This window comes from Neofelis nebulosa, chromosome 1 (assembly GCF_028018385.1).
Source record: "Neofelis nebulosa isolate mNeoNeb1 chromosome 1, mNeoNeb1.pri, whole genome shotgun sequence".
Taxonomy (NCBI): domain Eukaryota; kingdom Metazoa; phylum Chordata; class Mammalia; order Carnivora; family Felidae; genus Neofelis; species Neofelis nebulosa.
In genome coordinates, this window is record NC_080782.1 from 105,946,752 (window position 1) to 105,958,701 (window position 11,950).

An 11,950-nucleotide genomic window follows, 5' to 3' on the forward strand; every position below is an offset into this window, starting at 1 on the left:
TCATGGAACATTCTTGAAGTCCTTTGGTTAAGTTCATATTGGCTTTTTGTCCTGACATACATATTCCAGCTCCTCTGTTTCATATTTTGCTATTATTTATTGTACATGTTATTGCTGCAAACCACTAACTTCCTTAAAGAATGAGGTCTTGTGTAAATAAATTAGTAATAAATGTACACTTCAGGTGTTGCTTCCCAATAGTTTTTGGTGTATGTGAATCTCAAAAATGGGGCTCGAGTCTCAAGTTCTTGTTGCTTAGCTATTAAATACTTAGCTTGCTATTAACAATGCCAAAGCAGTATACAGAACATGGAATGCAAAAATCTCAGCTTGATTCCTGATCCTGCATTTGGTTATTTTCCCGAGATTTCCTTTTTCCTCTATTGCTTCTCCATACTGGGGAGGTGTCATTAAAAAAAAGAAATGCAAAAGGTGCACAGGAAATCACCAAAGACCGCCATGTCCTTGGCAACCCTTTACGGCCAGGGAAAAACTTTTAAGAAGAAAAGGAAATATCATATCGAAATCATTTATTAACCGATTAATTACCAAGATAAGTATGACTCAAGTCTCATTAACAAACCGACATGGAGCCAATCCTTCCAACTTTTTCATGAGACCTTTTAATATTCCTTAAGGTAAGTTTCCTCAGATCTAAAACAGATTGCTTAACCTTGAGTCCAAATCAACAAAATAGTCCCAAGTACTCCCTCAGCCCTCTGGGTGAGGGCCTGACAGCTGGACGTGGGCATGACACAGGAAGTGCAGTGTGTGCTACCTGATGCACCCTGGGGAATGTCTGCAGCCGTGGAGAATCAAGCAGGTACCTGTCTGTGCTTCCTGTGGTCTCCAGGAGCTGGGAACTAGACCAAGTCACACCATGTTTCAACTGCAGCAAAACACAAGTGGCAACAGTGCAAGTGCAATACCAGGCAGGAAGCACTTTTTCGACATCAAAAATATTATCCTGAAAACACAGCTAGTAAGTAGTACGCTAGAAGATAAGCCACATACCTTTCTCATAAACAAAACAAAACAAAAAAGTCTCCAAGCTGCCTGCTGATCCAGGTCTTCTGATTCCCTTCTCTACAGTGAGATCCCTTTGTAACATACAGGAATGAAAAACGAGCCAAGAAACAGCCAAATAAATGACACTTCTGTCACTGTTTCCGAACCACTAGAGGACACCATTCAAAACTGCAGCATAAACCCCAGGTCTGCGGCTTGTCAAAATGCTTCCTGGTGCTTTTACTTCTATATTAGTCAGCCTCGGGCTGGTTCAAGATTTGTCATCACAGAATGAGATTCTTTCCTTTTCTTACATATATATCAAACTAAGAATTTAAATCCTTTGTGATGCACCTCTCTGAGATCTATAATGATTTTTTTTCTTTCCAAATACTGTGTCACGTTCAATCCTGAAAGCCAGAGGTCACAGGGCATCTTTTCTCATTTTTAAAAACAAATCATCAAAATATTTGAACATTTTAAGTATGATTGTGTGATGAATACATAAATAAATAATAAAAATAATAAATACATACATACATACATACATAGACAAACAAACCTAAATAAATCACTTAGATTCCCAATATACTATGGGACTTGACACCAAAATCAAATATCCCACATATACAAAATACTATATGTATAAGAAATCGCCCACCTGCTCCAGAATACGCTCAGATAGATGACCAAAGTCCACCTCCTCCATTACACTCCCTTCACACCCACCATCACCCCCACCCCATACAAACTATCTCCTTCCACAAAATTTCCCAGATGGACACACAGGTATCTTTGCAAAATATAGGCTTAATACTACTACCCTAAATAGAATTCAATTATAAAGTCTAATTATAGACATATAATTCTTTCAGATACTTCAAAACAATAAAGAGGATTTTTTATATTACTATAGGCTCAGATTCTGCCAGCATACGGAGTATCTAGCATGTATCACTGTCGTCAGAGTTTCATACTCCCATTAACGTAATTTTTCCTGAAGCAGAAATCAGTTGAGTTCTCTATCATGAATTGCATTTCCAGCTGGGTCAGTGCCTCTGTAGTATGAGTTATCTGGGAGATATCACAGCTACAGCTTTCATGATCAACTTGTAGTGCTTCCCCCAGCTATGGTAAAAATTCACGGAACATGCTTTGTGGATGGTGGGAAATGTTATAGTTATGCTAAGACAGAGATGAAAATTGCATATGAGAAGTAGAAAAAAAATATATATATATATATGTATGTACATGCATGTGTGTATTACTCTACCTATAGCCCTCATCTGGCTGTAGGGAAAGCAGGTTTATTTTTCTTTCAAAGAGATCCACATTATGTGATCAGGCTTTGTCTAAATACAAATTGCAAGACAGCCTAGACCTTTTCCTTTTCATTTCCTTGCATTTCCTCCCTTGAATAATTTCTGAACTCAACTCCTGATTGTGCCACACGGTGGCTTTGTGACAGTTGACAGGTTACTTAACTTCTCAGAACCTCTCTTGAGAATGGAGATATTAACATCATCTGATTCAGAGAATTGCTATGAGGATGGAGTAAGGGAACATCCATGTATAGTTTGGGTGCTTCTACTCACTTGTGTTAGATAACTTTCCACTCCTGCCTTTGCTCAGGAGTAAGATGATCTGGACCATTATATGAACACCTTTCCTTCAAAGTACAACCTTGAAAAATATCAGCTTTTCATCTCTCTGTCCATCAGTAAATGATACTCTAGACAAACAAAGAATGCACAAACATGAAAACATTCACTTTTAACAACAATAGTAGTGGCATCAAGGGAGTCGCATAATAGACAACACGTTTTAAAGTAAGGAAGTATTTTCCAAGTACTGTATTAACTTACCCTCTTTCTACACACCAAGTTCCCACAGCAGTCAAGAACATTTGAGACCCTGCTAGCCTCATGTTTCCCCTAATGGAGCACTAATTGTTTTCAAATAAATGCCCCTAGTGTGCAAGCTCTCTATGGAGAAAGCAAGTAGATTAAGCAATGGTGAATTTAACCTATCATTCTGATGTCCACAATGTCATGCTGCAGAAAACTCCAGGAAGGACCCAGCTGTAATTAAACATACTTAAAAAAACCCAATAAAAATATTTACTATTTGAATTATGAGAGTATCAATCATTAAACACCTCTCTCAAAAAACAAACACAATTCTATCACTTCTCCCCGTAACGATTATATCTTCAATACACATGCACGCACAAATAACATCACACACGCTCACTCCACTCTTGTGATACCAAGTATTTTCTTATGAAAGGGTCTTTAATTTTGTGTTTTCCTTCTTTATTTGCAACCTTTTTTTAGGACTTTAAAATGAGGTGTTTTAACAGCGCCACCTTGTGGTAATGAGCCATTTCAAATTCATCTGCCCACTGGCTCTTCCCCCACCTTTTCTAGCTTCTGTTTTGAGAGTGGTTTTTCATTTGTATTCATTAATCATTCGTCAACGTTGGTGTTACTGAAGAAGATAGGATTTCATCAAAACAAAGTAGGCCATTAAAAATACTAACAAAAAAGCCATAACGTGAGCAGAACAATAGAACCTGTACACTGAAGAATATGCCACTCTTCAGGGTAAGAAATATAGCTACAAATCAAACAGATTTATTAAGAAGGGAGAGAGAAAGAAATCCCAGATGGGCTTTAAAGGGGAAGCTAACCTGACTTAAAGCACTTTGGCTTGTTTTCTTCTTATATCCACCACATTTTCTGCCCCGTTGCCAGTCTGAGAGCCAAGCAGCTTAGAACAGCAAGCAAATGCTTTCCAGCCACAAACAATGGAATATTAAAGCCATTGATATTCTTCTCACAGCAGCAGGAGCCACAGCCAGGTGCTAAAGGAATCAGCTGTTTATGAAGAAATAATCAAATTCCTGCCTTCCTTCCTTCCTCTTCATTTCTGCTTCCTCTCACATAACGACCAACATCCCTTTCCCTAAGGGCCAGAGTGCTACTTGGAGAAAATAATAACAATGTGTGATTTTTTTTCCCCTAAAACATTTCAACACTAAAAATTTAGACCTCCATTAAGAGCTTTTATGACCAGTATCCAGTGTGGCCAACTGATCATCAAAACAGGTAATGAATGCATGTACTTTTCTTTAGTATTAGATCATTAAATCCGTTGAAAAAGTCATCCAGCCTCTGAAAGCCCCTCCTTCAACTTTGAAACAGACCATGATGTGGATCCATCTGATAAAAAATGAGAAGGAGAGATGACTAGAGAATGACAGCCAGAGAATACCCACTCATGAATCTAACTGAGGGCACCAAGACTGCTGAAGGAGCTTCGCTGAGCAGAGAGGCCCAAGGGGAAGGTGATCTTATAATTTGAAGGTTGAAGTCAGATGCACGTACCCATGTGCACACACAGGGACACTCATCCAGTCCACTGGCATAATAGGGTTCAATCCCAGCTCCTTGCATCGACTTCTGCAAAGACATTTGTCTTCCAGGGCCTCAAACCTGGGACCAGATCCCAGGGATGGGAAGCACGGGGTATGAGACTCAAAAGCCATGTTGTCAAGGTTTGTGAAAGATAAAACTGAAAGAAGGCAAACTGAGTCTACTGGAGATTTTGGTTGACAGAAATAAATCTTAGCATGGGCAGATGACACATGAGGGTGAAATACTGGAAGGAATCATGTACCTGACTGTGAGGAGGAAGGGATGGCCGGAGCAGCCAAAGGAAGCTCTGAGTGTGCCATTGTAATCACCAAAGCCAAGGTATTATTCCGTGAGTGCAGAGCCCTGGAGGCCTGCCAAAATCAGACATGCATCCTAACTGACCTTTCCAAGTCTGAGTGACTCCCAACCAGACTGAAGACTGTGACTGAGGAGTGAATTCCTTTTCCTTCCTGGTGACCCCACGTTACTTTCCAGTAAGTTCTCCTGTAGTACAATTGTTCCTTTATCTGCACAGGAAGGGTATTCGTGATTCTTTCTGGAAACTGGAGCACCGTGGGTGCCAGGCTCACTGTCTTGGCTGCTGGCTCAGAGTCTGACCATACACAGACCTGGAAGGAAGCCCAATCACGTGTGTGCTGTGATGCAACAGCCCAGCTCACCACCAGGCGGGGCGGCGGTTTTAACTCTCCCGGACCCATTAGCCTTTTTATGACCAACAAGTAGAAATCACTGTAACACCAATGGTATAAAACAAGGAACAGCAAATGATAGCCCTCAGGCCAAATCAGGCCTGCCATTATGTTTGTAGATAAAGCTTTATTGGAACACACGGCATGCTCATTCATTTCAGTATTCTCTATGGCTGCTTCCACACACTCAGTCTTGCTCTGTTTCGCAAAAGTGAATAAACGTTAAAAATTCTTAAAAATTAAAAAAATAAAAGAAAGATCCTCAAGAAAAGGCAGTGTGGTGTACCACAGGACCAGGAGAAGGGGACTCCAAAGGCCTAGGCTGTGTTAGAAATTATTTGGGTCTCCAGCTCTGAGTAACGCTGAGTGTCTCTTCTAAGCTGCAAAGGATACAATAATTCTGTAATTTACCCACTTGGTAATGCACAGGGTTTCAGATGCCAATTTTACTGGTTAATAATTTGCATTTTTCAAAAAAAAAAAAGTATTTTTTCTATTTGTAATCCAAGGATTGTGATATTTAAAACAGGAGGTTGGAATCCATACCTTGTGCTTAAAAAAGAAATACATATGAACACATACACACACACACGCACACACACCAGAGCAAGCCATCCAGCCTACTGGTATTAGCATAGAGTTTCACATCCAAGTTCCTTACGCTGACCTATGGGAAAGGCGTGTGTCTTCCAGGGCCTCTCACTTGCTCAGAGAAAGCTGCTGTGTCTAGGACCTCACCATCTGTAAAGCTGTGATCAAAACATCACTATCAGTTACCACCTAAGACACAGCTGTAGAATTACGGAGAAGTGTTTTTACAAAACTGAACAACTGTCTTAGTCTGTCTCCTGATTGAAGGAAATAAGAATCCCTAACTCACAAAACATCACATACTTTATAGCACATTTATACAAAATTCAGGGGGTGCTATCCTATTTATTTGTATTCCATACCATCTGGCTACTTTATGAGACTTGCAAATAGTCTCCAAACATCGCTCAAGCTAAGAAAAATATAACATAGTGAGGCTGGTTTTAAATCAGGGCTCTGACTTAGTCTGGTTTCCTCAAAAGCAGAGCCTCAGACAAGATCATTTTTTGGGGAAGTGATTCCAAGGTACAGGAGTAAAGAACAAGGCGGATTGAAACAGGGAAGGAGGGGAAGCCAATACACGGACCTTTTATTGAAATAGTCACTGGGATGGGCAACTGAGGCTCCTTCCTCCTGGGATACTTTGAACTGTCTTGCAGAATGAGCCCCCAGTGTCTTCCTGAGGAATGCGGGGACTGGGTAATATTTACCCAGCAATTACCACCATTGCCCCATAGGGTTTAGATCACTCCCACTTCCAGTGTGAGCATAGGGTAGAATGAGTGGCCTGGCCTCTGCAAGCAGAAGCATCAGAGAAGCCCTAAGTCAGGAAGCAAGAATTAAGTGGTGCAGGTGAGACAAGGAGTTGATGGGTCACAAGTGCACACAGTTGTCACAGCAACGGCTGGAGTCAAAAGTTAGGCTACGAGTACATAAGGAAGGACACAAGAAGTGACCCATATGGTATGTAATATGTAATGCTTGAATTTTACTACTCCATCCTCTCAACACACCATCAGTTAGGTTAGCATGATCATTATATTTTTTCATCCAAAATCAGAAGAGTACCTGTCTCAGGCTAGACACCTGGAATAAAGAGATAAAGACACTCTCTTTCTCCTCAAGGAGAATTCCAATTTAAAGGTGGATATTACTCTGAAAATAAGCCATTTTAATGCATTCAGAGCAATACCACCAGTTAATATGCCAACACAGATCCTCCAGCCTCTATTGGATGGGTAGCAATGAATGGAGGTCAATACAAGGGAAGTCTTCTTGGGGATTAAGGAGGGTACTTGTGGTGATGAGCAGTGGGTGAAGGATGAAATTGTTGAATCACTCTATTGTACACCTGAAACTAGTTTCACCTAGTTTCACCTGAAAACAGTACACTGTATGTTAGCAATACTGGAATTAAAACCATTTTTTTAAATTCTTTTTAATGTTTATTTATTTTTGAGATAAAGAGAGACAGAGCATGAATGGGGGAGGGTCAGAGAGAGAGGGAAACACAGAATCTGAAACAGGCTCCAGGCTCTGAGCTGTCAGCACAGAGCCTGACGCGGGGTTCAAACTCACAGACCGTGAGATCATGACCTGAGCCCAAGTCGGATGCTTAACCGACTGAGCCACCCAGGCGCCCCTAAAACCACTTTTTTTAAAGGGAAGTCTTCCTAAAGAGAGTGATGCCCAAGAGATTTGAAAGGACCAATAGGAGTTTTCCAGGAAGCAAATAGAGCAAGAGAAAGAATCACCTATGCAGAGTCATGGTAGTTGAAGTCAGAATGAGTGCAGGAAAATACAAGGACCTTAGAAAGGACGAAATTTATATAACATGGGGGAAGATGGTCAGCCATAAAGAAGTAGCAGGGCCCAGACCATGAAACCCTGGGCCCCCTTTTAAGCATCTTGAACTCCATCATTCTACTGACAACAGAGGGAACATGCTAAGATTGTGAAAAGGAATGGAGTTATTCAATCAGAGGTAACTCTGATAACATCATAGAAGGGAGTATATATCATCTCAAAGGAATTTCAGAGGTAAATTAAACTTTGTGTATCCTGATGATCCCAAGATTAGAATAATTCAGCTTTGTCAAACATGTCAATTCATAGAACACACAATAACCTATTTTCCTGTAAATATACAGAACATTTTTATGGCTAAATTTAACACAAGACTTAATGAAAACCATTGCAACCCTTTATCAAAGCAGAGACTTTTGAGAGAGAGTAGGTGTGTTACTTATTAATGTTCCCAGCACTGTAATGCAGGTCTAGCAATAATATAAATCACTGGTCATTTCCCTGGCCCTTAATTTCTGCAAAGCAACATGAATATTTAGGAAGACTAACACCAGGACTCAGCCCAGAAATGTAGGTTTTTCCCACTACTCGGACAAGAAAATCAGTCAGTTGGGTTTTTTGTTGTTGTTGTTGAAACCATAAACAATGAGTATCTGCTAAACAAAGGTGACTTCCTCCACTTAAATTCAGCAAAACGGTAGCTCTAAAACTCCTTCATGCCTCTGTGTGCCAAATATAAGAGGCAGAGTCCTATCAATGAAGAAGGCAAAAACAGGAAAGTGAACATAAGGGACAGACTCAGAGACCAGAGGAAAAAACTTAAAGGACCAAAGAACTCGCTCCCATCAGTTTCCTCATTGCCTAGAAAGAGCAGGTAGCCCACTTCTCCATATGCCAAACCATCACAATAAATGATGTTGATGCTGAGGGGCTAGAAATAGGCCCTGTTTCTAAAGAGGTCTCCAGGAACCATCAGCTAATGTTCAAGCTCCTCTACCCCCGTCCTTTAGCCAAGGCCTTAATGCATTTCGGAGCCATGGCCCACTCAGACAATCTGGTAAGACCTATGGACCCTTTCTTATTTCTATTTTCTAATGTACTCGAAAACATAAAATTATACTGAAACGCAATGACCAAAATATTAAGAACAACATTTGTGATACACTAATACGTGTGCTTCTCCATCAGCACTTTCAATACCAAGATCTAATGGTGGCTCTGGTAACTAGCATGACTTCAGTTTAGTTGATGAGCATGAATGATATTTTGAAATGTCTGTAATACTGTGAGGTGATACGAAATATTGATAATTTCTGTTGGTGACAAACTCTCGTGTGCTGTGTGAGAGCACAAGTGGAATGTGTCATGCTGCGTGGTCCATCGCCTACTAATGATTGATACATACGCTGAAATTTCACTGGAGGCTGACAAAACGAAATATGTAATTCACAAATCCCCAGATGAGTCTGCTAACCACACTTCTGAAGGTGTGGCCTCTGTGTTTCAATCCTTTTCCTAGAAAATAAGCAACTCTGATCTCAAAGAATTCCTCAGATCTCCATATGACAAAAGTTGTAATTATTTAATCAAATGATGAAACAGGTATAATAACTAAAAGCTACCACAACTTTAGTTACTTTACCTTTGATAAACTATAGGCCCATCTTCTTGTATTAGATCTAGAACAGTGCCCATATACCCGGATGTAAAAGACTGTGTATTTATTCAGGCTACAGACAATGTATTAAGCTCATAAGAATTTACAAAGCTGTGTTTTAACATAACTAATGTCTGTTTTGAAAAATATATAATCTCAAGTATAAGGTATAGACTTTGGCTTCTTTGCATAAACCCTGAACATACTAACTCAGTTCTCTCATCTGTAAAACGGGTATTAAAATTATACCGACTTCATAAGATGACTGTGAAAAGTGAAGTGAACTAAAGAAGAGTTTTTCTAAACAATGGGTTCTAAATCATTAAGCAAGACATAAAATCCATGAGCATGTCACAATCAGCATTCTTAAAATGAAATAGAATACAATGGGAAATAGCAAAGTGTATCACATATAGTAAAAGTGTTTTGTGAAAGTTTTATTCCAAATATATAAGTACTGCTGTACAACATTAATTTTTTAACAGTGAGTCATGAAAGCATTTTTCCCTTCTGCAGAGGAATCAGACGAGCCTTACCATGGCAAGAGGAGGAAGTAAAAATGGGACTCTACAAAAATACAATACAGTTTTATTTAGCTTGCCTCAAAAGACCACTTGATAGATCTTATCTGGTCATAACTCATCATAGGACCTCACACAAGTTATTTCACTTCTCTGGACCTCAGCTTTCTAAAACTTAGGATAATAATAATAGTTACCTCCTAGGTCATTATGAGAATTCAATAAGTTAAATGTAAAAAGTGCTTACCATGCCTGGCACACAGTAAGCACTCAATAAATGTTAACTGGAATTACAGTTGCTAGTATTATTATTATTACTGGACTGAGAATACACAGAACTACAATTCATTTTTCTACTTCCCCACTTAGCTTCAAATGACTTTTCTCTTTTATTGTTATTCCTACAGCGAACAAAAGACTTTTTTAAATCAAAGACTGTGAAAAACTTCATTTTTAGGAAGTCCTTTATACATTACCACCTACATTCTTCTTTTCTCTGAGATCTAAGTTATTTTTCCAGAGTTATTTTTTTTTTTTGTCTTGTGTGGCTGACACAGGGTGTGTGTGTATATAAATGTTCACATCTTAACCATATGCTGACATTTTATCAGGAGACCTGAGGTGCTAATCCCAGCTTTCTGGATGCACTACTTCTTACTTTCACATGGAAAATACCACATGGAATTGATGAGACCCATGCAAAGGGCAACTGAACTTTTCTAACATTTGCAGATATATTGGCCTCTGGACTAAATTTGGGATTTAATATACCACAGGCCAATCCCCTGACAGTGCCTGGTAAGCGCCTGACTGGAAACAGACTTTCTGGATGACTGCTGAGTTTCTAAATCACATTACCCTCTTGTCAGGCCACACAGCAGGTAAACAGCAGAATAATTTAGAACCACAACATCAGAGAAAACACGCACTTCAGAGAGGAATCAGTCTCCCCAAAGCTACATTTCTTCTTTGTCCTCCCCATGCATGGAAGTGTCTTAAAACTGGGAGGCACGCACGATCTGTCCACTGAGAGACCTATCTTGTTCAGGATCGCCAGCCAAGTGTTTGGAGTACCACCCACAAGATATCCCATCCAAATCCCTACGCTCCATGTCTCCTATAAGCCTTCAGAGGTAAACATTTCTGATCCAAAGTAAATAAATTGCCTACGGGGCTAGGCAGAATCTCATGAGAATAAGTAAGTGCAACCAAAAGCAGAGCCAAGAAAAATGGACAATAGCAGAAAGGGTTTTTCCCAACTTTTCAAAATCAAAATTTTCTAAAATGAAAGTTGACAGACTAGTACAACCAGAATCTATGTACAGACCACACAGATGCAACAATGGTTTATATTTTGGTATTATGTATGTATATATGTATCCATTCAATTGTGTGCGTGTGCGTGTGTGTGTGTGTGTGTGTGTGTATGTATGTATGTGTGTTGAATCATTTCAAAGTAAGTTCCTGAGACACCTCAGTAGCTCAGTCGGTTAAACATCTGACTTCAGCTAAGGTCATGATCTCATGGTTTGTGGGTTCAAGTCCCCAGTTACATTCTACACTGACAGTAGGGAACCTCCTTGGGATTCTCTCTCTCCCTCTCTCTCTGGTCCTCCCTGACTCATGCTCTCTCTAAACACACAAACAAACAAACTTGAAAAAAAAAAAAAGTTCCTGGTATCATGACAATTCACCCATAACTACGGCCTCTTTTCAGAATGAGGACATTCTCCTACATATTCTCCCATTCTATTGATAGAATAATCACACCTAAGCAAATTAACAGTAACTCCATGATATCTAATATTAGTCCATATTCCCATCTCCCTCTGCATCCCAAAAATTAAGGCACTGTGGCTGCTATCTGTAGGCCCTTCTAACACACAGCAGTCCTCCTACTTCTTATTTCAAGGACATTGGCTCCTGCTGCCCATGTCTAGCAAGGACAGCAAACTGAACTTTCCATCACACTCAGAGTGGAGGACAAACTCCCAGCTTTGTCCTCCCACCCCGCTAAACCCTCAGTCACTTCTCTGGGGCCACGCTGGTCCCCTTGCTGCTCCCAACGTGCCAACACGCCCCATTCAACATCTTGGCCCAGACTCTTCCCTTGGATGGCTCTTCTCCCATATGTCTTAATGGGTGCCCTCCAACTTCCGGCAGGTCTTTGCTCAGTAAAACCTTTCTTTTTTTTTTTTTTTTTTTTTTTTTTTTTTTTTATTTATTTATTTTTTTTTG

General features: G+C 39.9%; 1 long non-coding RNA gene across 2 annotated transcripts in view; it reads right to left on the minus strand.

Annotated features, from left to right (window-relative positions):
* Window positions 1–5,019, minus strand: part of LOC131512264 (uncharacterized) — a 258,516-nt gene extending 253,497 nt beyond the window's left edge. For both annotated transcript variants that reach the window (XR_009262057.1, XR_009262055.1), the window contains exon 1: window positions 4,830–5,019. This is a non-coding gene — a long non-coding RNA (uncharacterized LOC131512264). The remainder of the gene's footprint in view (window positions 1–4,829) is intronic.
* Window positions 5,020–11,950: the final 6,931 nt, after the last annotated feature.